Source organism: Pristiophorus japonicus, chromosome 11 (genome assembly GCF_044704955.1).
Source record: "Pristiophorus japonicus isolate sPriJap1 chromosome 11, sPriJap1.hap1, whole genome shotgun sequence".
Classification (NCBI taxonomy): Eukaryota; Metazoa; Chordata; class Chondrichthyes; family Pristiophoridae; genus Pristiophorus; species Pristiophorus japonicus.
The window spans coordinates 157,185,378-157,210,786 of record NC_091987.1 but is presented as its reverse complement, the minus strand read 5'-3'; the positions used below and the strand labels follow the sequence as shown (position 1 = coordinate 157,210,786).

Genomic DNA, 25,409 nt, shown 5'->3' with positions numbered 1-25,409 from the left:
CCACAGTCCCTGTATCCAGCGGGAGATTAAACTCCGGACCCACATTAAATGTCCCACATTCCCTGTATCCAGCGGGAGATTAAACTCCGGTCCCAGATTCAATGACCCACAATCCCTGTCTCCAGCGGGAGATTATATTCCGGACGCACTTCCAATATCCCACAGTCCCTGTCTCCAGCGGGAGATTATATTGCGGACAAACATTCAATGTCCCACAGACCCTGTATCCAGCGGGAGATTATATTCCGGACCCACATTCAGTGTCCCACAGTCCCGGTATCCAGCGGGAGATTATATTCCGGACCCACATTCAATGTCCCACAGTTCCTGTATCCAGCGGGAGATTATATTGCAGACCCACATTAAATGTCCCACAGTCCCTGTATCCAGCGGGAGATTATATTTTTGGCTCTCATTCAGTATCATGCAATCCCTGCATCCAGAGGGGGATTATATTCCGGACACATTCACTGTTGCACTGTACCTATATCCAGCGGGAGATTATATTCAGGATCCACATTCAATGTCCCACAGTCCCTGTATCCAGCGGTAGATTATATTCCAGACCCACATTCAGTGTCCAACAGTCCCTGTATCCAGCGGGAGATTATATTCCGGACCCACATTCAATGTCCCACGGTCCTTGTATCCAGCGAAAGATTATATTCTGGGCCCACATTCTATATCCCACAGTCCCTGTATCCAGTGGGAGATAATATTCTGGACCCACATTCAATGTCCAACAGTCCCAGTATAAAGCGGGAGATTATATTCCGGACCCACATTCAATGTCACACAATGCCTGTATCCAGCGGGAGATTATATTTCGGACCCACATTCATTGTTCCACAGACCCGATATCCCGAGGGAGTTTATATTCTGGAGCCACATTTAATGTCCCACAGTCCCTGTATCCAGCAGGTGATTATGTTCCGGACCCACATTCAGTGTCACACAGTCCCTGTATCCAGCGGGAGATTATATATATTTTTTTTTGAAATTCGTAGCCAATCGTTCCAATTCTTTGTCAAATCACAAACGCCAGAGGTCACCTTGCACACGCCAAGTATCACTCTGCGCCAATGCTCTTAGCCAAAAGGCCTAGAGCCACTGCACCGTTCCTGGAAGTACTGCAATACCAGGTTCGCGCCATGGAGGTGGATGGGTGAGGTCCCGCACACACTTCCGTGGAGGTGGATGGGTCAAGCCACCCCACCCACCTCCTGTTTCCAAAAAAGCAAGCATATACCTTCCTGATCCAGGGAGAACCACCCGGAGGTCATGGTGGCTACTCCCCTGTCAGGTCAGTTAAGCATGATCTTAGCCAAAAGGCAGAGAGATTATATTCCGGAACCACATTCAATATCCACAATCCCTGTATCCAGCGGAAGATTATATTCCAGACCCACATTCAATGTCACACAGTCCCTTTATCGAGTGGGTGATTATATTCCGGACCCACATTCAGTGTCACACATTCCCTGTATCCAGTGGGAGATTATATTACGGGCCAAAATTCAATGTCCCACAGTCCCTGTCTCCAGTGGCATATCACTTTCCGGGCCAACATTCAATGTCCAACAGTCCCTCATCCAGCGGGAGAAGATATTCCGGACTCACATTCAATGTCCCACAGTCCCTGTATCCAGCGCGAGATTATATTCCGGACCCACATTCAATGTCACACAGTCCCTGTATCCAGCGGGAGATTTTATTCCTGACCCACATTCAATGTCCCACAGTCCATGTATCGAGTGGGAGAATATATTCCGGATTCACATTCAATGTCCCACAGTCCCTGTATCCAGCGGGGATTATATTCCAGACCCACATTAAATGTCCCACATTCCCTGTATCCAGCGGGAGATTAAACTCCGGTCCCAGATTCAATGTCCCACAGTCCCTGTATCTAGTGAGATAATATATTCCAGATTCACATTCAATGTCCCACAGTCCCTGTATCCAGCGGGAGATTATATTCCGGACCCACATTCAATGTCCCACAGTCCCTGTATCCAGCGCAAGAATATATTCCGGACCCACATTCAATGTTCCACAGTCCCTGTATCTAGTGGGAGAATATATTCCGGACCCGCATTAAATGTCCCAAAGCCCCTCTTTCCAGCGGTAGATTATATTCCAGATCCACATTCTATATCCCACAGTCCCTGTATCCAGTGGGAGATAATATTCCGGACCCATATTCAATGTCCAACAGTCCCTCTATAAAGCGGGAGAAGATATTCCAGACCCACATTCAATGTCCCATAGTCTCTGTATCCAACGGGAGATAATATTCCAGACCCACATTCAATGTCACACAATCCCTGTATCCAGCGAGAGATTATATTTCGGACCCACATTCATTGTTCCACAGACCCTATATCCCGAGGGAGATTATATTCCGCACCCACATTCAGTGTCCCACAGTCCCTGTATCGACTGGGTGATGATATTCAGGACCTACATTCAATGTCCCACAGTCCCTGTATCCAGCGGGAGATTAAACTCCGGACCCACATTAAATGTCCCACATTCCCTGTATCCAGCGGGAGATTAAACTCCGGACCCACATTCAATGTCCCACAGTCCATGTATCGAGTGGGAGAATATATTCCGGATTCACATTCAATGTCCCACAGTCCCTGTATCCAGCGGGGATTATATTCCAGACCCACATTAAATGTCCCACATTCCCTGTATCCAGCGGGAGATTAAACTCCGGTCCCAAATTCAATGTCCCACAGTCCCTGAATCTAGTGGGATAATATATTCCAGATTCACATTCAATGTCCCACAGTCCCTGTATCCAGCGGGAGATTATATTCCGGACCCACATTCAATGTCCCACAGTCCCTGTATCCAGCGCGAGAATACATTCCGGACCCACATTCAATGTTCCACAGTCCCTGTATCTAGTGGGAGAATATATTCTGGACCCGCATTCAATGTCCCAAAGCCCCTCTTTCCAGCGGTAGATTATATTCCAGATCCACATTCTATATCCCACAGTCCCTGTATCCAGTGGGAGATAATATTCCGGACCCACATTCAATGTCCAACAGTCCCTGTATAAAGCCGGAGAAGATATTCGAGACCCACATTCAATGTCCCTCAGTCTCTGTATCCAACGGGAGATAATATTCCAGACCCACATTCAATGTCACACAATCCCTGTATCCAGCGGGAGATTATATTTCGGACCCACATTCATTGTTCCACAGACCCTATATCCCGAGCGAGATTATATTCTGGAGCCACATTCAATGTCCCACAGTCCCTGTATCCAGCAGGAGTTTATATTCCGGGCCCACATTCAGTGTTACACAGTCCCTGTATCCAGCGGAAGATTATATTCCAGATCCACATTCTCTATCCCACAGTACCTGTATCCAGCGGCAGATTATATTCCGGACACACATTCAATGTCCCACATTCCCTGTATCCAGCGGGAGATTATATTCCGGAACCACATTCAATGTCCAACAGTCCCTCTTTCCAGCGGGAGAAGATATTCCGGACTCACATTCAATGTCCCACAGTCTCTGTATCCAGCGGGAGATTATATTCCGGACCCACATTAAATGTCCCACAGTCCCTGTATCCAGCGGGAGATTATATTCCGGACCCACATTCAATGTCCCACAGTCCCTGTATCCAGCGTGAGATTATATTCCGGACCCACATTCAATGTCACACAGTCCCTGTATCCAGCGTGAGATTTTATTCCTGACCCACATTCAATGTCCCACGGTCCCTCTATCCAGCATGTGATTATATTCTGGGCCCACATTCAATGTCCCACAGTCCCTGTATCCAGCGGGAGATTATATTGTGGACCCACATTCAATGTCCCACAGTCCCTGTATCTAGCGGGAGTTTATATTCCCGGCCCACATTCATCATCACACAGTCCCTGTATCCAGCGGGTGATTATATTCCGGACCCACATTCAGTGTCACACATTCCCTGTATCCAGCGGGAGATTATATTACGGGCCAAAATTCAATGTCCCACAGTCCCTGTCTCCAGTGGCATATCACTTTCTGGGCCAACATTCAATGTCCCACAGTCCCTGTATCCAGCGGGAGATCATATTCCAGAGCCACATTCAATGTCGCACAGTCCCTGTCTCCAGCTGCAGATTACAGTCCGGGCCAACATTCAATGTCCCAGAATCCCTGTACCCAGCGTGAGATTGCATTCCGGGGTCACAGTCAATGTTCCACAGTCCCTGAATCCTGAGGGAGATTATATCCCGGACCCACAATCAATGTCCCACAGTCCCTGTATCCATCGGGAGATTATATTCCGGACCTACATTCAATGTCCCACAATCCCTGTCTCCAGCGGGAGATTGTATTCTGGGGCCACATTCAGTGTCCCACAATCCCTGTCTCCAGCGGGAGATTATATTCCGGACCCACATTCAATGCCCCACGATCCTTGTTTCCAGCGAGAGATTATATTCTGGGCCCACATTCAAGGTCCCACAGTTCATGTATCCAGCGGAAGATTTTATTCCTGACCCACATTCAATGTCCCACGGTCCCTCTATCCAGCGTGTGATTATATTCTGGGCCCACATTCAATGTCCCACAGTCTCTGTATCCAGCGGGAGATTATATTGCGGACCCACATTCAATGTCCCACAGTCCCTGTATCCAGCGGGAGTTTATATTCCCGGCCCATATTCATCATCACACAGTCCCTGTATCCAGCAGGTGATTATATTCCGGACCCACATTCAGTGTCATACATTCCCTGTATCCAGCGGGAGATTATATTACGGGCCAAAATTCAATGTCCCACAGTCCCTGTCTCCAGTGGCATATCACTTTCCGGGCCAACATTCAATGTCCCACAGTCCCTGTATCCAGCGGGAGATTATATTCCAGAGCCACATTCAATGTCGCACAGTCCCTGTCTCCAGCTGCAGATGACAGTCCGGGCCAACATTCAATGTCCCAGAATCCTGTACCCAGCGTGAGATTGCATTCCGGGGTCACAGTCAATGTTCCACAGTCCCTGAATCCTGAGGGAGATTATATCCCGGACCCACAATCAATGTCCCACAGTCCCTGTATCCAGCGGGAGATTATATTCCTGACCCACATTCAATGTCCCACAGTCCCTCTATCCAGCGGGAGATTATATTCCGGATCCACATTCAATGTCCCACGGTCCCTCTATCCAGCATGTGATTATATTCTGGGCCCACATTCAATGTCCCACAGTCCCTGTATCCAGCGGGAGATTATATTCCAGAACCACATTCAATGTCGCACAGTCCCTGTCTCCAGCTGCAGATTACAGTCCGGGCCAACATTCAATGTCCCAGAATGGCTGTATCCAGCGTGAGATTGCATTCCGGGGTCACAGTCAATGTTCCACAGTCCCTGTATCCTGAGGGAGATTATATCCCGGACCCACATTCAATGTTCCACAGTCCTTGTTTCCAGCGGGAGATTAAATTCCGGCACCACTTTCAATGCCCCATAGTCCCTGTGTCCAGCGGGAGATTATATTCCGGACCACATTCAATGTCCCACAGTACCTGTGTCCAGAGGGACATTATATTCCAGACCCGCATTCAATGTCCCAAAGCCCTTGTATCCATCGGTAGATTATATTCCAGATCCACATTCTATATCCCACAGTACATGTATGCAGCACGGGATTATATTCCGGACGCACATTCAATGTCCCACTGTCCCTGTATCCAGCGGGAGATTATATTCCGGACCCGCATTCAATGTCCCACAATTGAATGTGGGTCCGGAATATATTCTCGCGCTGGATACAGGGACTGTGGCACATTGAATGTGGGTCCGGAATATAATCTCCCGCTGGATACAGAGACTGTGGGACATTGAATGTGAATCCGGAATATATTATCCCACTAGATACAGGAACTGTGGGACATTGAATCTGGGTCCGGAGTTTAATCTCCCGCTGGATACAGGGACTGTGGCACATTTAATGTGGGTCCGGAATATAATCCCCGCTGGATACAGGGACTGTGGGACATTGAATGTGAATCCGGAATATATTCTCCCACTAGATATAGGGACTGTGGGACATTGAATGTGGGTCCGGAGTTTAATCTCCCGCTGGATACAGGGACTGTGGGACATTTAATGTGGGTCCGGAATATCATCACCCGGTCGATAGAGGGACTGTGGGACACTGAATGTGGGTCCGGAATATAATCTCCTGCTAGAGACAGGGACTGTGGGACATTGAATGTGGGTCCGGAGTTTAATCTCCCGCGATAGATTATATTCCAGATCCACCTTCTATATCGCACAGTCCCTGTGTTCAGTGGGAGATAATATTCCGGACCCACATTCAATGTCCAACAGTCCCTGTATCCAGCGGGAGAAGATATTCCAGACCCACATTCAATGTCCCACAGTCTCTGTATCCAGCGGGATATAATATTCCAGACCCACATTCAATGTCACACAATCCCTGTATCCAGTGGGAGATAATATTCCGGACCCACATTCAATGTCCAACAGTCCCTGTGTCCAGCAGGCGAAGATATTCCAGACCCACATTCAATGTCCCACAGTCTCTGTATCCAGCGGGAGGTAATATTCCAGATCCACATTCAATGTCACACAATCCCTGTATCCAGCGGGAGATTATATTCAGGAGCCACATTCAATGTCCCACAGTCCTTCTATCCAGCGGGAGATTATATTTCGGACCCACATTCATTGTTCCACAGACCCTATATCCCGAGGATGATTATATTCTGGAGCCACATTCAATGTCCCACAGTCCCTCTATTCAGCGAGAGTTTATATTCCAGGCTCACATTCACTGTCACACAGTCCCTGTATCCAGCGGGTGATTATATTCCGGACCCACATTCAGTGTCACACAGTCCCTGTATCCAGTTGAAGATTATATTCCAGATCCACATTCTCTATCCCACAGTACCTGTATGCAGCGGCAGATTATATTCCGGACCCACGTTCAATGTCCCACATTCCCTGTATCCAGCGGGAGATTATATTCCGGACCCACATTCAATGTCCCACAGTTCCTGTATCCAGCGGGAGATTATATTGCAGACCCACATTAAATGTCCCACAGTCCCTGTATCCAGCGGGAGATTATATTTTTGGCTCTCATTCAGTATCATGCAATCCCTGTATCCAGAGGGGGATTATATTCCGGACACATTCACTGTTGCACTGTACCTATATACAGCGGGAGATTATATTCAGGATCCACATTCAATGTTCCACAGTCCCTGTATCCAACGGGAGATTATATTCCTGACCCACATTCAATGTCCCACAGTCCCTGTATCCAGCGGGAGATTATATTCCGGACCCACATTCAATGTCCCACGGTCCCTCTATCCAGCGTGTGATTATATTCTGGGCCCACATTCAATGTCCCGCAGTCCCTGTATCCAGCGGGAGTTTATATTTCCGGCCCATATTCACTATCACACAGTCCCTGTATCCAGCGGGTGATTATATTCCGGATCCACATTCAGTGTCACACAGTCCCTGTATCCAGCGGGAGATTATATTACGGGCCAACATTCAATATCCCACAGTCCCTGTCTCCAGTGGCAGATCACTTTCCGGGCCAACATTCAATGTCCCACAGTCCCTGTATCCAGCGGGAGATTATATTCCAGAGCCACATTCAATGTCGCACAGTCCCTGTCTCCAGCGGCAGATTACAGTCCGGGCCAACATTCAATGTCCCAGAATCCCTGTATCCAGCGTGAGATTGCATTCCGGGGTCACAGTCAATGTTCCTCAGTCCCTGTATCCAGCGTGAGATTGCATTCCGGGGTCACAGTCAATGTTCCACAGTACCTGAATCCTGAGGGAGATTAAATCCCGGACCCACTTCCAATATCCCACAGTCCCTGTCTCCAGCGGGAGATTATATTGCGGACAAACATTCAGTGTCCCACAGACCCTGTATCCAGCGCGAGATTATATTCCGGACACACATTCAATGCCCCACGGTCCCTGTATCCAGCGAGAGATTATATTCTGGGCCCACATTCAAGGTCCCACAGTCACTGTATCCAGCGGGAGATTATATTCCAGATCCACATTCTCTATCCCACATTCCCTGTCTCCAGCGGGACATTATATTCCGGACCCACATTCAATGTCCCACAGTCCCTGTATCTAGCAGGAGATTATATTCCGCACGCACATTCAGTGTCCCACAGTCCCTGTATCGACCGGGTGATGATATTCCGGACCCACATTCAATGTCCCACAGTCCCTGTATCCAGCGGGAGATTAAACTCCGGACCCACATTAAATGTCCCACAGTCCCTGTATCGAGTGGGAGAATATATTCCGGATTCACATTCAATGTCCCACAGTCCCTGTATCCAGCGGGAGATTAAACTCCGGACCCACATTAAATGTCCCACATTCCCTGTATCCAGCGGGAGATTAAACTCCGGTCCCAGATTCAATGACCCACAATCCCTGTCTCCAGCGGGAGATTATATTCCGGACCCACTTCCAATATCCCACAGTCCCTGTCTCCAGCGGGAGATTATATTGCGGACAAACATTCAATGTCCCACAGACCCTGTATCCAGCGGGAGATTATATTCCGGACCCACATTCAGTGTCCCACAGTCCCGGTATCCAGCGGGAGATTATATTCCGGACCCACATTCAATGTCCCACAGTTCCTGTATCCAGCGGGAGATTATATTGCAGACCCACATTAAATGTCCCACAGTCCCTGTATCCAGCGGGAGATTATATTTTTGGCTCTCATTCAGTATCATGCAATCCCTGTATCCAGAGGGGGATTATATTCCGGACACATTCACTGTTGCACTGTACCTATATACAGCGGGAGATTATATTCAGGATCCACATTCAATGTCCCACAGTCCCTGTATCCAGCGGTAGATTATATTCCAGACCCACATTCAGTGTCCAACAGTCCCTGTATCCAGCGGGAGATTATATTCCGGACCCACATTCAATGTCCCACGGTCCTTGTATCCAGCGAAAGATTATATTCTGGGCCCACATTCTATATCCCACAGTCCCTGTATCCAGTGGGAGATAATATTCTGGACCCACATTCAATGTCCAACAGTCCCAGTATAAAGCGGGAGATTATATTCCGGACCCACATTCAATGTCACACAATGCCTGTATCCAGCGGGAGATTATATTTCGGACCCACATTCATTGTTCCACAGACCCGATATCCCGAGGGAGTTTATATTCTGGAGCCACATTTAATGTCCCACAGTCCCTGTATCCAGCAGGTGATTATGTTCCGGACCCACATTCAGTGTCACACAGTCCCTGTATCCAGCGGGAGATTATATATATATTTTTTTGAAATTCGTAGCCAATCGTTCCAATTCTTTGTCAAATCACAAACGCCAGAGGTCACCTTGCACACGCCAAGTATCACTCTGCGCCAATGCTCTTAGCCAAAAGGCCTAGAGCCACTGCACCGTTCCTGGAAGTACTGCAATACCAGGTTCGCGCCATGGAGGTGGATGGGTCAGGTCCCGCACACACTTCCGTGGAGGTGGATGGGTCAAGCCACCCCACCCACCTCCTGTTTCCAAAAAAGCAAGCATATACCTTCCTGATCCAGGGAGAACCACCCGGAGGTCATGGTGGCTACTCCCCTGTCAGGTCAGTTAAGCATGATCTTAGCCAAAAGGCAGAGAGATTATATTCCGGAACCACATTCAATATCCACAATCCCTGTATCCAGCGGAAGATTATATTCCAGACCCACATTCAATGTCACACAGTCCCTTTATCGAGTGGGTGATTATATTCCGGACCCACATTCAGTGTCACACATTCCCTGTATCCAGTGGGAGATTATATTACGGGCCAAAATTCAATGTCCCACAGTCCCTGTCTCCAGTGGCATATCACTTTCCGGGCCAACATTCAATGTCCAACAGTCCCTCTTTCCAGCGGGAGAAGATATTCCGGACTCACATTCAATGTCCCACAGTCCCTGTATCCAGCGCGAGATTATATTCCGGACCCACATTCAATGTCACACAGTCCCTGTATCCAGCGGGAGATTTTATTCCTGACCCACATTCAATGTCCCACAGTCCATGTATCGAGTGGGAGAATATATTCCGGATTCACATTCAATGTCCCACAGTCCCTGTATCCAGCGGGGATTATATTCCAGACCCACATTAAATGTCCCACATTCCCTGTATCCAGCGGGAGATTAAACTCCGGTCCCAGATTCAATGTCCCACAGTCCCTGTATCTAGTGGGATAATATATTCCAGATTCACATTCAATGTCCCACAGTCCCTGTATCCAGCGGGAGATTATATTCCGGACCCACATTCAATGTCCCACAGTCCCTGTATCCAGCGCAAGAATATATTCCGGACCCACATTCAATGTTCCACAGTCCCTGTATCTAGTGGGAGAATATATTCCGGACCCGCATTAAATGTCCCAAAGCCCCTCTTTCCAGCGGTAGATTATATTCCAGATCCACATTCTATATCCCACAGTCCCTGTATCCAGTGGGAGATAATATTCCGGACCCATATTCAATGTCCAACAGTCCCTCTATAAAGCGGGAGAAGATATTCCAGACCCACATTCAATGTCCCACAGTCTCTGTATCCAACGGGAGATAATATTCCAGACCCACATTCAATGTCACACAATCCCTGTATCCAGCGAGAGATTATATTTCGGACCCACATTCATTGTTCCACAGACCCTATATCCCGAGGGAGATTATATTCCGCACCCACATTCAGTGTCCCACAGTCCCTGTATCGACTGGGTGATGATATTCAGGACCTACATTCAATGTCCCACAGTCCCTGTATCCAGCGGGAGATTAAACTCCGGACCCACATTAAATGTCCCACATTCCCTGTATCCAGCGGGAGATTAAACTCCGGACCCACATTCAATGTCCCACAGTCCATGTATCGAGTGGGAGAATATATTCCGGATTCACATTCAATGTCCCACAGTCCCTGTATCCAGCGGGGATTATATTCCAGACCCACATTAAATGTCCCACATTCCCTGTATCCAGCGGGAGATTAAACTCCGGTCCCAGATTCAATGTCCCACAGTCCCTGAATCTAGTGGGATAATATATTCCAGATTCACATTCAATGTCCCACAGTCCCTGTATCCAGCGGGAGATTATATTCCGGACCCACATTCAATGTCCCACAGTCCCTGTATCCAGCGCGAGAATACATTCCGGACCCACATTCAATGTTCCACAGTCCCTGTATCTAGTGGGAGAATATATTCTGGACCCGCATTCAATGTCCCAAAGCCCCTCTTTCCAGCGGTAGATTATATTCCAGATCCACATTCTATATCCCACAGTCCCTGTATCCAGTGGGAGATAATATTCCGGACCCACATTCAATGTCCAACAGTCCCTGTATAAAGCCGGAGAAGATATTCGAGACCCACATTCAATGTCCCTCAGTCTCTGTATCCAACGGGAGATAATATTCCAGACCCACATTCAATGTCACACAATCCCTGTATCCAGCGGGAGATTATATTTCGGACCCACATTCATTGTTCCACAGACCCTATATCCCGAGCGAGATTATATTCTGGAGCCACATTCAATGTCCCACAGTCCCTGTATCCAGCAGGAGTTTATATTCCGGGCCCACATTCAGTGTTACACAGTCCCTGTATCCAGCGGAAGATTATATTCCAGATCCACATTCTCTATCCCACAGTACCTGTATCCAGCGGCAGATTATATTCCGGACACACATTCAATGTCCCACATTCCCTGTATCCAGCGGGAGATTATATTCCGGAACCACATTCAATGTCCAACAGTCCCTCTTTCCAGCGGGAGAAGATATTCCGGACTCACATTCAATGTCCCACAGTCTCTGTATCCAGCGGGAGATTATATTCCGGACCCACATTAAATGTCCCACAGTCCCTGTATCCAGCGGGAGATTATATTCCGGACCCACATTCAATGTCCCACAGTCCCTGTATCCAGCGTGAGATTATATTCCGGACCCACATTCAATGTCACACAGTCCCTGTATCCAGCGTGAGATTTTATTCCTGACCCACATTCAATGTCCCACGGTCCCTCTATCCAGCATGTGATTATATTCTGGGCCCACATTCAATGTCCCACAGTCCCTGTATCCAGCGGGAGATTATATTGTGGACCCACATTCAATGTCCCACAGTCCCTGTATCTAGCGGGAGTTTATATTCCCGGCCCACATTCATCATCACACAGTCCCTGTATCCAGCGGGTGATTATATTCCGGACCCACATTCAGTGTCACACATTCCCTGTATCCAGCGGGAGATTATATTACGGGCCAAAATTCAATGTCCCACAGTCCCTGTCTCCAGTGGCATATCACTTTCTGGGCCAACATTCAATGTCCCACAGTCCCTGTATCCAGCGGGAGATCATATTCCAGAGCCACATTCAATGTCGCACAGTCCCTGTCTCCAGCTGCAGATTACAGTCCGGGCCAACATTCAATGTCCCAGAATCCCTGTACCCAGCGTGAGATTGCATTCCGGGGTCACAGTCAATGTTCCACAGTCCCTGAATCCTGAGGGAGATTATATCCCGGACCCACAATCAATGTCCCACAGTCCCTGTATCCATCGGGAGATTATATTCCGGACCTACATTCAATGTCCCACAATCCCTGTCTCCAGCGGGAGATTGTATTCTGGGGCCACATTCAGTGTCCCACAATCCCTGTCTCCAGCGGGAGATTATATTCCGGACCCACATTCAATGCCCCACGATCCTTGTTTCCAGCGAGAGATTATATTCTGGGCCCACATTCAAGGTCCCACAGTTCATGTATCCAGCGGAAGATTTTATTCCTGACCCACATTCAATGTCCCACGGTCCCTCTATCCAGCGTGTGATTATATTCTGGGCCCACATTCAATGTCCCACAGTCTCTGTATCCAGCGGGAGATTATATTGCGGACCCACATTCAATGTCCCACAGTCCCTGTATCCAGCGGGAGTTTATATTCCCGGCCCACATTCATCATCACACAGTCCCTGTATCCAGCAGGTGATTATATTCCGGACCCACATTCAGTGTCATACATTCCCTGTATCCAGCGGGAGATTATATTACGGGCCAAAATTCAATGTCCCACAGTCCCTGTCTCCAGTGGCATATCACTTTCCGGGCCAACATTCAATGTCCCACAGTCCCTGTATCCAGCGGGAGATTATATTCCAGAGCCACATTCAATGTCGCACAGTCCCTGTCTCCAGCTGCAGATTACAGTCCGGGCCAACATTCAATGTCCCAGAATCCTGTACCCAGCGTGAGATTGCATTCCGGGGTCACAGTCAATGTTCCACAGTCCCTGAATCCTGAGGGAGATTATATCCCGGACCCACAATCAATGTCCCACAGTCCCTGTATCCATCGGGAGATTATATTCCGGACCTACATTCAATGTTCCACAATCCCTGTCTCTAGCGGGAGATTGTATTCTAGGGCCACATTCAATGACCCACAATCCCTGTCTCCAGCGGGAGATTATATTCCGGACCCACTTCCAATATCCCACAGTCCCTGTCTCCAGCGGCAGATTAAACTCCGGACCCACATTCAATGTCCCACAGTCCCTGTATCGAGTAGGAGAATATATTCCAGATTTACATTGAAGGACCCACAGTCCCTGTATCCAGCGGGAGATTATATCCCGGACCCACATTCAATGTCCACAGTCCTTGTATCCAGCGGGAGATTATATCCCAGACCCACATTCAATGTCCCAAAGCCCCTGTATCCAGCGGTAGATTATATTCCAGATCCACATTCTATATCCCACAGTACCTGTATGCAGCGCGGGATTATATTCCGGGCCCACATTTAATGTCCCACAGTCCCTGTATCCAGCGGAAAATTATATTCTGGACCCACCTTCAGTGTCCCACTGTCCCAGTATCCAGCGGGAGATTATATTCTGGACCCACATTCAATGTCCCACAGTCCGTGCACCCAGCGGGAGATTATATTCCTGACCCACATGCAATGTCCCACAGTCCCTATATCCAGCGGGAGATTATATTCCGGACCCACATTCAATGTCCCACGGTCCCTCTATCCAGTGTGTGATTATATTCTGGGCCCACATTCAATGTCCCACAGTCCCTGTATCCAGCGGGAGATTATATTGCGGACCCACATTCATGGTCCCACAGTCCCTGTATCCAGCGGGAGTTTATATTTCCGGCCCACAATCACTATCACACAGTCCCTGTATCCAGCGGGTGATTATATTCCGGACCCACATTCAGTGTCACACAGTCCCTGTATCCAGCGGGAGATTATATTACGGGCCAACATTCAATATCCCACAGTCCCTGTCTCCAGTGGCAGATCACTTTCCGGGCCAACATTCAATGTCCCACAGTCCCTGTATCCAGCGGGAGATTATATTCCAGAGCCACATTCAATGTCGCACAGTCCCTGTCTCCAGCTGCAGATTACAGTCCGGGCCAACATTCAATGTCCCAGAATGGCTGTATCCAGAGTGAGATTGCATTCCGGGGTCACAGTCAATGTTCCACAGTCCCTGCCTCCAGCGTGAGATTGCATTCCGGGGTCACAGTCAATGTTCCACAGTCCCTGTATCCTGAGGGAGCTTATATCCCGGACCCACAATCAATGTCCCACAGTCCTTGTATCCATCGGCAGATTATATTCCGGACCTACATTCAATGTCCCACAATCCCTGTCTCTAGCGAGAGATTGTATTCTGGGGCTACATTCAATGACCCACAATCCCTGTCTCCAGCGGGAGATTATATTCCGGACCCACTTCCAATATCCCACAGTCCCTGTCTCCAGCGGGAGATTATATTGCGGACAAACATTCAATGTCCCACAGACCCTGTATCCAGCGCGAGATTATATTCCGGACACACATTCAATGCCCCACGGTCCCTGTATCCAGCGAGAGATTATATTCTGGGCCCACATTCAAGGTCCCACAAGCCCTGTATCCAGCGGGAGATTATATTCCAGATCCACATTCTCTATCCCACAGTACCTGTATGCAGCGGCAGATTATATTCCGGACCCACATTCAATGACCCACATTCCCTGTATCCAGCGGGACATTATATTCCGGACCCACATTCAATGTCCCACAGTCCCTGTATCTAGCAGGAGATTATATTCCGCACCCACATTCAGTGTCCCACAGACCCTGTATCGACCGGGTGATGATATTCCGGACCCACATTCAATGTCCCACAGTCCCTTTATCCAGCGGGAGATTAAACTCCGGACCCACATTAAATGTCCCACAGTCCCTGTATCCAGCGGGAGATTAAACTCCGGACCCACATTCAATGTCCCACAGTCCCTGTATCGAGTGGGAGAATATATTCCGGATTCACATTCAATGTCCCACAGTCCCTGTATCCAGCGGGGATTATATTCCGGACCAACATTAAATGTCCCACATTCCCTGTATCCAGCGGGAGATTAAACTCCGGTCCCAGATTCAATGTCCCACAGTCCCTGTATCTAGTGGGATAATATATTCCAGATTCACATTCAATGTCCCACAGTCCCTGTATCCAGCGGGAGATTATATTCCGGACCTAAATTCAATGTCCCACAGTCCCTGTATCCAGCGCGAGAATATATTCCGGACCCACATTCAATGTTCCACAGTCCCTGTATCTAGTGGGAGAATATATTCCGGACCCACAATAAATGTCCCAAAGCCCCTCTTTCCAGCGGTAGATTATATTCCAGATCCACATTCTATATCCCACAGTCCCTGTATCCAGTGGGAGATAATATTCCGGACACATATTCAATGTCCTACAGTCCCTGTATAAAGCGGGAGAAGATATTCCAGACCCACATTCAATGTCCCACAGTCTCTGTATCCAACGGGAGATAATATTCCAGACCCACATTCAATGTCACACAATCCCTGTATCCAGCGGGAGATTATATTTCGGACCCACATTCATTGTTCCACAGACCCTATATCCCGAGGGAGATTATATTCTGGAGCCACATTCAATGTCCCACAGTCCCTGTATCCAGCGGGAGTTTATATTCCGGGCCCACATTCACTGTCACACAGTCCCTGTATCCAGCGGGTGATTATGTTCCGGACCCACATTCAGTGTCACACAGTCCCTGTATCGAGCGGGAGATTATATTCCGGACCCACATTCAATGTCCAACAGTCCCTCTTTCCAGCGGGAGAAGATATTCCGGACTCACATTCAATGTCCCAACAGTCCCTGTATCCAGCGGGAGATTATATTCCGGACCCACATTCAATGTCCCACAGACCCTGTATCCAGCGGGAGATTATATTCAGGACCCGCATTCAGTGTCCCACAGTCCCGGTATCCAGCGGGAGATTATATTCCGGACCCACATTCAATGCCCCACGGTCCTTGTATCCAGCGAGAGATTATATTCCGGACCCACATTCAGTGTCCCACAGTCCCTGTATCCAGCGGGGATTATATTCCGGACCCACATTAATTGTCCCACAGTCCCTGTCTCCAGCGGGAGATTAAACTCCGGACCCACATTCAATGTCCCACAGTACATGTATCGAGTGGGAGAATATATTCCGGATTTACATTGAAAGACCCTCAGTCCCTGTATCCAGCGGGAGATTATATTCCGGACCCACATTCAATGTCCACAGTCCCTGTATCCAGCGGAAGATTATATCCCAGACCCACATTCAATGTCCCAAAGCCCCTGTTTCCAGCGGTAGATTATAATCCAGATCCACATTCTATATCCCACAGTCCCTGTCTCCAGCGGGAGATTATATTGCGGACAAACATTCAATGTCCCAAAGCCCCTGTATCCAGCGCGAGATTATATTCCGGACACACAATCAATGCCTTACGGTCCCTGTATCCAGCGAGAGATTATATTCTGGGCCCACATTCAAGATCCCACAAGCCCTGTATCCAGCGGGAGATTATATTACAGATCCACATTCTCTATCCCACAGTACCTGTATGCAGCGGCAGATTATATTCCGGACCCACAATCAATGTCCCACATTCCCTGTATCCAGCGGGACATTATATTCCGGACCCACATTCAATGTCCCACAGTCCCTGTATCCAGCGGGAGATTAAACTCCGGACCCACATTAAATGTCCCACAGTCCCTGTATCCAGCGGGAGATTAAAATCCGGACCCACATTCAATGTCCCACAGTCCCTGTATCGAGTGGGAGAATATATTCCGGATTCACATTCAATGTCTCACAGTCCCTGTATCCAGCGGGGATTATATTCCGGACCCACATTAAATGTCCCACATTCCCTGTATCCAGCGGGAGATTAAACTCCGGTCCCAGATTCAATGTCCCACAGTCCCTGTACCTAGTGGGATAATATATTTCAGATTCACATTCAATGTCCCACAGTCCCTGTATCCAGCGGGAGATTATATTCCGGACCCACATTCAATGTCCCACAGTCCCTGTATCCAGCACGAGAATATATTCCGGACCCACATTCAATGTTCCACAGTCCCTGTATCTAGTGGGAGAATATATTCCGGACCCGCATTAAATGTCCCAAAGCCCCTCTTTCCAGCGGTAGATTATATTCCAGATCCACATTCTATATCCCACAGTCCCTGTATCCAGTGGGAGATAATATTCCGGACCCATATTCAATGTCCAACAGTCCCTGTATAAAGCGGGAGAAGATATTCCAGACCCACATTCAATGTCCCATAGTCTCTGTATCCAACGGGAGATAATATTCCAGACCCACATTCAATGTCACACAATCCCTGTATCCAGCGGGAGATAATATTCCAGACCCACATTCAATGTCACACAATCCCTGTATCCAGCGGGAGATTATATTTCGGACCCACTTTCATTGTCGGCAATTGCCGGATTTTCCGATTAAAACTTTATTCTTGTTGAACCTTATGCAGAAATAACAATCACTGATCGCTAATAATCTGCATAAAATGCATCACAGGAACAAATCTCACCACTTTGCTACTGCTGCGATGGAGAGGATAATCCATCAGCCACCTTCCATCCAGCAAGGTGACGGGGAGGCGGGAGGGCATTTTAAACATTTGTCGATCAGTCGCGGATGCGGGGGAGGCGGGGGAAGTGGGGCGGAGGTATCTGAGCTCTTCACCAGGGGATCGGCGAATGAGGGCAATGGTTGTTTTTCTTAGTCTTAATGTTTGTCTCGCGACTGCGCTTTCTGGGGGAGGAAGATGGGAGGCAATCTGTTGGTTTGATCAGGGACCTAATCACTGTTCGGGACTGAGCTGTCCGCGAGGGGGAGGGTGAGGGGGGACCTGGTGTTCGTGTGATCGCCGTCCTAACCACTTTCTCGGGAATGGGCTGTCCGGTGGATGGGGGAGAGGGGAGGAATGGTGTTGGTGTGATCAGGGACCTAATCACTGTCCTCGGACTGTGCTGTCCGGAGGTGGGGTGGACCTGCTCTTGGAGTGAGCAAGGCCCTAATCACTGTCCCAGGAATGGCCTGTCCAATGGAAGGGGGTGAGAGGGGGGACCTGCTCTTGGTGTGGTGCGGACCGTAATCAACCTTTCTGGACTGGGCTGTGCACGTGGAGGGAGGTTGGCTGTTGTTATGACCAGACCAGTAATCACTGTCCATGTGCTGGGCTGTCCAGAGGCGGGAGCGTGCGGGATCAGGGAGAAGGGGGAACGGTTGGTGATACTGTTCAGATACTGACTGTCCGGGGCCAGCACCTTCCTAGTCCTCGGGTCTGTTATGTTGATCAGCAATTTGTGGTCTACTACTTCTGTGGAGGGGAGATGTTCTGTGCACCGAATTTGTACCACCCATCGGAATACTGTTGATTATTTCCATCAATTATCAGCGTAACTCACTGCAGTGATGAGATCGGTGAGACTCAGATTTCTGAGTGGATGAATCCACTGTTACTTCCACTCGCTGCTATTCAGTTTTCAGGATATTTTTTTGAAGGAATATTGCCGATGTTCCATCCCAACTCTATCCACTTCGTTACTGCAGGTACTAGAGTTTTGCAGAAAATGGAAGTGATGATGAATGACTGCTTACTTGCATTGGTGTGGATTGGTAGGATATTTTTTCGCAGTAACACTCTCTATCAGCAGTACTGACATCCCCACAGACTTGCATTATTATTGGCCCAATTCCCCTTCCAGTACCCTCAGCAAACAGCAACCAGTAATTACCATTGCATACTAACAGTGTTGGCAACAAATCTAGTGTGGCTGAACAATTATATTCGAATGATTCTTGTCGAACAGCTGGGTATCTTATAGGCTGGCTGAGAATTCCCTCGGAGGGCAGTGGTCAATGATGTGCTCTCGGGTCTGATGATGTGGATGCTTCATCTCGAATGACATTCGTCATTGGTCAATGGCACCCTGGTGAATATTGACCTCTGTGCAACAGAGTGTGCGGAATTATCACTTACATGTACTTTGTTCAAACATGTCGCTAAATTCGCGAGGATAAATGGAAAATCAGTTAATACAATGTCAAACATGTCATCAGCCAACGTGGGGCTTTCATACACATGGCCAATGCTGCTCATCATCCAAACATACTGTTTGTTGAATTGTGTCAGTTCTCAGTAGACCTCTGGATGGAGTTCTTCACAGAAGCAGCATGTTATCTTAAAGCGAAGATGAAGAAATGTTCTCTTTACCCACGCAATTCGGCAGAGGAAGCAGCATCTGAGCCCCAAGCGAGCAACGGTACATGAGCAATTGCAGCCAAGCCTGATCCTGCCCAGCTCAGACAATCAAGGGCGTTGGAATGCAATTTCCCCTCAACATTAACATTAGGTCTGATTGTATGGCACTCTGCATTTACTGGACCACATATTCCTTAAGCTGAAACAGTGTTGCCAGTCGTATCAGTGATAGCGGTACTGGCCACTGTTGCAGCACACAAAGGGACACATGGTAACTTGTGCTGTGTCTGGTTGTACGGCTGATCAGAGCACAATACAGTCATGGATCTGCAAATAATTAGCTCAAAGTCCAATAAAAATACTTTGTGAGGTGAAAAGCCAAATAACTGAAGAATTAGCTAAAAGTCCACAGACTAAATGTCAATCATTTGAACCTTCAAGTTAATTAAAAAGATGCAACAGTTTCACATCCAGAAATAACTTTGAACAGAGTCCAACTGTTTACAAGGCCGAGTATACAGGGACTTACACGGTACTGTATCCAATGTAGTTATTACCATGACAAAAGAAGACGACGTGACAAGCTGCTTTAAATGTTAATTTGGCTCATATACTTGAAAAGGAAAACTTTGCATGGCCATGGGGAAAGAGAAGAGGTGAGTGGGGCGAATTGGAGAGCTATTTCAAAGAGCCAGAACAGGAACGATTGTCTCATGTGCTGTATGATTCTATGGGCCACAGCTGTGAAGAGGGTGACTGGATTGGACGTCACCATACCCAGGTTGGTGATTGGAGCATGGGCAGGTACAGCAGGAGCGGTGAAAGATTGCAGAGCGATGTGATCTGGGCCTTGGAGAAACGTGAGTTCGGGTCCAGTGTCAGCATGTGCCAGCCCACACTGCGATATCTGTTCCCACTAGGCCCGTGCAGCAGAACTGGTCTCCAGTCGTCTTGGTTAATCCTTGGCATTGAACCAAGACCTCGATCTGTCATGGTCGTGAGGTGGCCGGTGTGCAACGGCCTACAGACGTTAATACAAAATCCATGCACAGGCATCTTGCACCCTTCAACATGTAGTTCGGCACCTGGAATATTAGATCATTCATTGAAATACCGATGAACTCATCCCTTCCTGGTGTGGAAGCTAGTCATCCTCAATATGACTGACTGCCTATGATAATGAATCCAATGAGAAGGAAAGACTGTGAGGGAATCGTTAACCATCTGTGGCTAACTAAGGAAATATGGGATGGTGCCAAATTGAAAACAAGGGCTTACAATGTGGCCAAGCCGAGTGTGAGACCAGAGTTTCTACAGGTATATAAAAAGGAAAAAAATGGCTAAAATCAATGTTGGTCCCTTAGAGGATGATTCATTGGATATAATAAAGCGGAACATAGAAATGACAGAGACATTGAACAAAAATGTTGTTTTGGTCTTCACGGTAGAAGACACTAAAAACATCTAAATAGAGGATAATCAAGGGGCAAAAGGGTGGGAGCAAGTTAATACAGTCACTATATTACTAAATAGGTAATCCTTGATGTAATAATGGGACTAATGGTGGAAAGTTCCTTTGTACTGGTGGCTTGCATCCTAGAGTTTTAAAAGAAGTGGCTGCAGAGATACTGGATGCATTGGTTGTAATCTCCCAAAATTACCTGGACATTGGGCTGGTCCCAGTGGATTGGAAAAGCGCAAATGCAACGCCCCTATTTGAAAAAGGAGGCAGAATGAAAGCAGGACGCCACAGACCAGTTTTCCTAAAATCTGTCGTTGGGAAAATGCTGGAGTCCATTATTAAAGAAGCAGTAGCAGGACATTTGGAAAAGCATAATTCAATCAAGCAGATTCAGCATAGTTTTTTGAAAGGGGAAATGACGTTTGACAAATTTGCTGCAGTACTTTGAGGATGTACCGAGCAGGGTGGATAAGGAAGAACCAGTGTATGTGGAGTAATTGGATTTCCAGAAGGCATTAGATAAATTCACGTCACAAGGGGTTGGAGATATTATATTAACATGGATAGAGGATTGTAAAATAACAGAAAACAGAGAGTTTGGATAAATGGGACCATTTAGGTTAACTAGTGGGGTGCTGCAGGGATCGGTTCTAGGGTCTGACATATTTACAATCTATATTAGTGACTTGGATGAAGGGACCGAGTGTATCGGAGCTAAGTTTGCTGATGATACACAAATGGGTGGGAGAGGAAATTGTGATCAGAACACAAGCAATCTGCAAAGGGATACAGTCAATCTTAGTGAATTGGCAGCAATTTGGTAAATGGAGTATAATGTGGGAAAATGTGAGGTTATCCACTTTGACAGAAAAAATGGAAAAGCAAATTAGAATTTAAATGGAGAAAACTTGCAATGTGCTGCAGTGCAGAGGGACCTGGTGGGCCTTGTGCATGGATCACAAGAAGTTAGTATCCGGTACAGCAAGTAATCAGGAAGGCAAATGGAATGCTGGCCTTTATTGAAAGGGGGCTAGTGCTTAAATGCAGAGAAGTCTTGCTGCAACTGTATCGGGTATTGGGGAGGATACACCTAGAGTACTGAGTACAGATTTGGTTTCGGTATTTAGCGAAGGATATATTTGCACTGGGGACATTTCAGAGATCCTTCACGAGGTTGACTTCGGAGATGAGGGGGTTGAATTATGAAGATGGGTTCAGTTGGTTAGGCCGATACTCAATACATTTCAGAATAATGAGAGGTGATCTTCTCGAAACGTGTTAATGAGGGGTTTTAACATGGTGAATCCATAGTGGATATATCCACACATCGGTGATTCTAAAACGAGGGGACATAATCTCAGAATAAGTCGCTACCCATTTAAACCTGATATGGGAAGGAATTTATTCCCTCAGCGGATTGCAGCTCCATGGAATTATCTGCCCAGAGAGCTTTGGATGCTGGGTCATTGATTATATGTAAGGCGGAGATAGATAGATAGAATTTGGAGCGATAAGGCTATAAAGGGTTACTTGGAAGCGGGCAGGGAAGTGGATCTGAGTCCCTAATCAGATCAGCCATGATCTTACTGAATAGCAGAAATGGTCCATTCCTGCAGCCACAGAAGTACAAGATTGACAATTTGGCAGACCGTTCTCAGAGCATCCAATGTACGGTGACTGCGGGTCTGAGGACGGTGACTAAACACATATTATGTGCAGTTCAGAGTGTGGGAAATTGTTAAAGTTTTCCAGCGAGCTTCGTCAGTGGACATTTTCTTGCATTTTCTCCTAGATTTAATATACGGCCCCAGTGCAGCAACAAACTAAAACTTTACTACACGCGCATTCAGAATGTTACAGCACAGTCTGCCCATTGTGTTGTTCAGGCTCTCTGACAAAGCTCGCTGCATAATCCATTCCCTGCCATTTTCGCACATTATATATGTGTCCTCTTTTCAATTCTTTACCCACTTCCCTTTCAAAGATTACACCTGGTAAGGCAACGTTCTAAAGCCTAAGAAATGAATTGATCGCAATAAGCGGGTCTGAATGCATAGAAGTCCCGAGGGAAATATTCACAGTATTTGGCACAGTACAAATCGGGCACGCTCCCGTAAATGGCAAATCCCCCACTTGCAGTAACACACCCGAATGCCACGCAGGGCAAAATCCCCACTTGTGCAGTTACACACCCAGACAACACTTGGGGCAAATTTCTTGTGGAACTGCGCAAAAACACTTGCGCAGTTACACAACCGGAAAATACATGAAGCAACAATATTTGTTTTATTTCAAAATATACTTTATTCATTGAACAATTTGCACAATACATTGGAGAGCAGTTCAGTACATTTGGATGCGGTCAGCAATTCCATGCCATACATTTGGATGCTGACGGCAGTTCCGTTCAATACATTTGCTTGCTTTACATTTCAAGGCACAATTCAATATACTCCAGTATACGTTGTAATACTGTCATCAAATTACGCTGCATGTGGCATTATACGGTAAAGTATAGTGGCAGTATACGATACAGAGGGTACCGTTATATTTCTTTGCAACATACATTACTAAACAGAACTTGCATTATACATGGCACAACAAAGGTGTTTTCAGATCATGGTGTTCTATGTATACAAAAAGTTTACAAGTCCAGCTCGAGGGGCTTACTGTGGCGGAAGGGTTTTAAACTGTGGCTCTTCACCACCGTGCCTTTGCGATGACTGCACTAATTTTTAGTGCGTCTCTCAGCACGAACACCTGGATCTTGGATTGCGCCAGTCTGCAACACGCAGACGTGGACATCTCCTTGCTCTGGAAGACCAGAAAGTTTCGGCAAGACCAAAGTGCGCCTTTCACCGAGTTGATGGCTCTCCAGCAGCAGATGGTATCTCTCAGCGTTTGTCCCTGGGAACAGCCCGTAGAGCACGGAATCCTGTGTAACGGAGCTGCTTGATATGAACCTCAACAGCAACCACTGATCTCCTTCCAGACCTGCTTTACAAAGGGGAAATCAGGAAGGAGATGGAAGACAGTCTCGTCCGCACCACAACCAACTCAAGGGAAGAGTGCTGTGTCTCTGAAACCCATGCTGTGCATGAATGATGTGATGGGTAGGGCCCTCCTCACGGCCAACTAAGCTACGTCTTGGTGTTTGTGTGAAAGCTCTGGCGATGAGACGTTATGTCAAACGAGTTCGACAGTCTGCTCATGGAACCACCTGACAGGGTCCACTCTCTCCTTCTTTCGTAGGGTGTCCAGGACCTTATGTGCCAACCGCTGCTTTATGGCCTGTGGTCAAAGTGTTTTTTTCTGAAAATCTTTTCCACGAAGGACAGGTGGACAGGCATGGTCGAACTAGTGGGAACGTTTTACAGCAGCATGGCCAGACCATTCCTTCTCAACACCGGTGACAGGTAGAACCTCAGCACGTAGCAACACTTGGTATTTGCGTACAGTGGGTATGTGCACAGCTTGATGCAACTGCACTCAAAGCTGGTAATCAGGATGAGGGCCATGTTCGGAACATCCTTTCCTCCACTGACCAGAGATTTGTACATCGTGTCTCTGCGGACAAGGTCCATTTTGGACCTGCAGACAAAGTGGAAGAGGGCCCGGGTGACTACCACGGCACAGGAAATGGGCCAGACATGCGCCAAGTGCAAAAACACCGAGAGCACCTCACTCCTGATGACCAGGTTCTTTCCTGCAATGGAGCGGGAGCGCAGCTTCCACCATTCCAGTTTTTGTTTCACTTTGGCGATACGCTCTTCCCAGTTTTTGCCGTCTGACCCTTCCGCTCCGAACAATATTATCAACATCTTCAGGTAATCTGGCTTAACGGTGAAGCGAATAAAGGATCGGTCGGCCCAGTTGCCAAAGAGCTTTTGCTGCGTTTGACCTTCGCTCCTGAGGCCAGTTCAAACTGGTCGCAGATTGTGAGCAATCTGTGGACCGACTACTGATCCGAGCAAAAGTTGGTGACGTCATCCCTGTACAGGGAGGTCTTGACCTGATCGCCTCCACTGCCAGGGTTCATCACACCTCTAATGCACGCATCCTTCCTGATGGACTCGGCAAAGGGCTCGACACGGCACACAAACAAGACAGAGGAGAGCGGAGAGCCTTGCCTGACTCCAGATCTGATTGGAAAGCATTCAATTTCCCATCCGTTGATTAGAACTGCGCTACTGATGTCAATGTAGAGCAGTT

At 47.7% G+C, this 25,409-nt stretch overlaps 1 long non-coding RNA gene and 2 pseudogenes across 1 annotated transcript in view; 1 reads left to right on the top strand and 2 right to left on the bottom strand.

The window, feature by feature from the left end:
* Positions 1-25,409, top strand: part of LOC139275877 (uncharacterized) — a 155,061-nt gene that overhangs the window by 113,082 nt on the left and 16,570 nt on the right. The gene's annotated exons all lie outside the window — the stretch shown is intronic.
* LOC139276590 (U2 spliceosomal RNA) lies at positions 1,106-1,344 on the bottom strand (annotated as a pseudogene).
* Positions 9,477-9,715, bottom strand: LOC139276595 (U2 spliceosomal RNA; annotated as a pseudogene).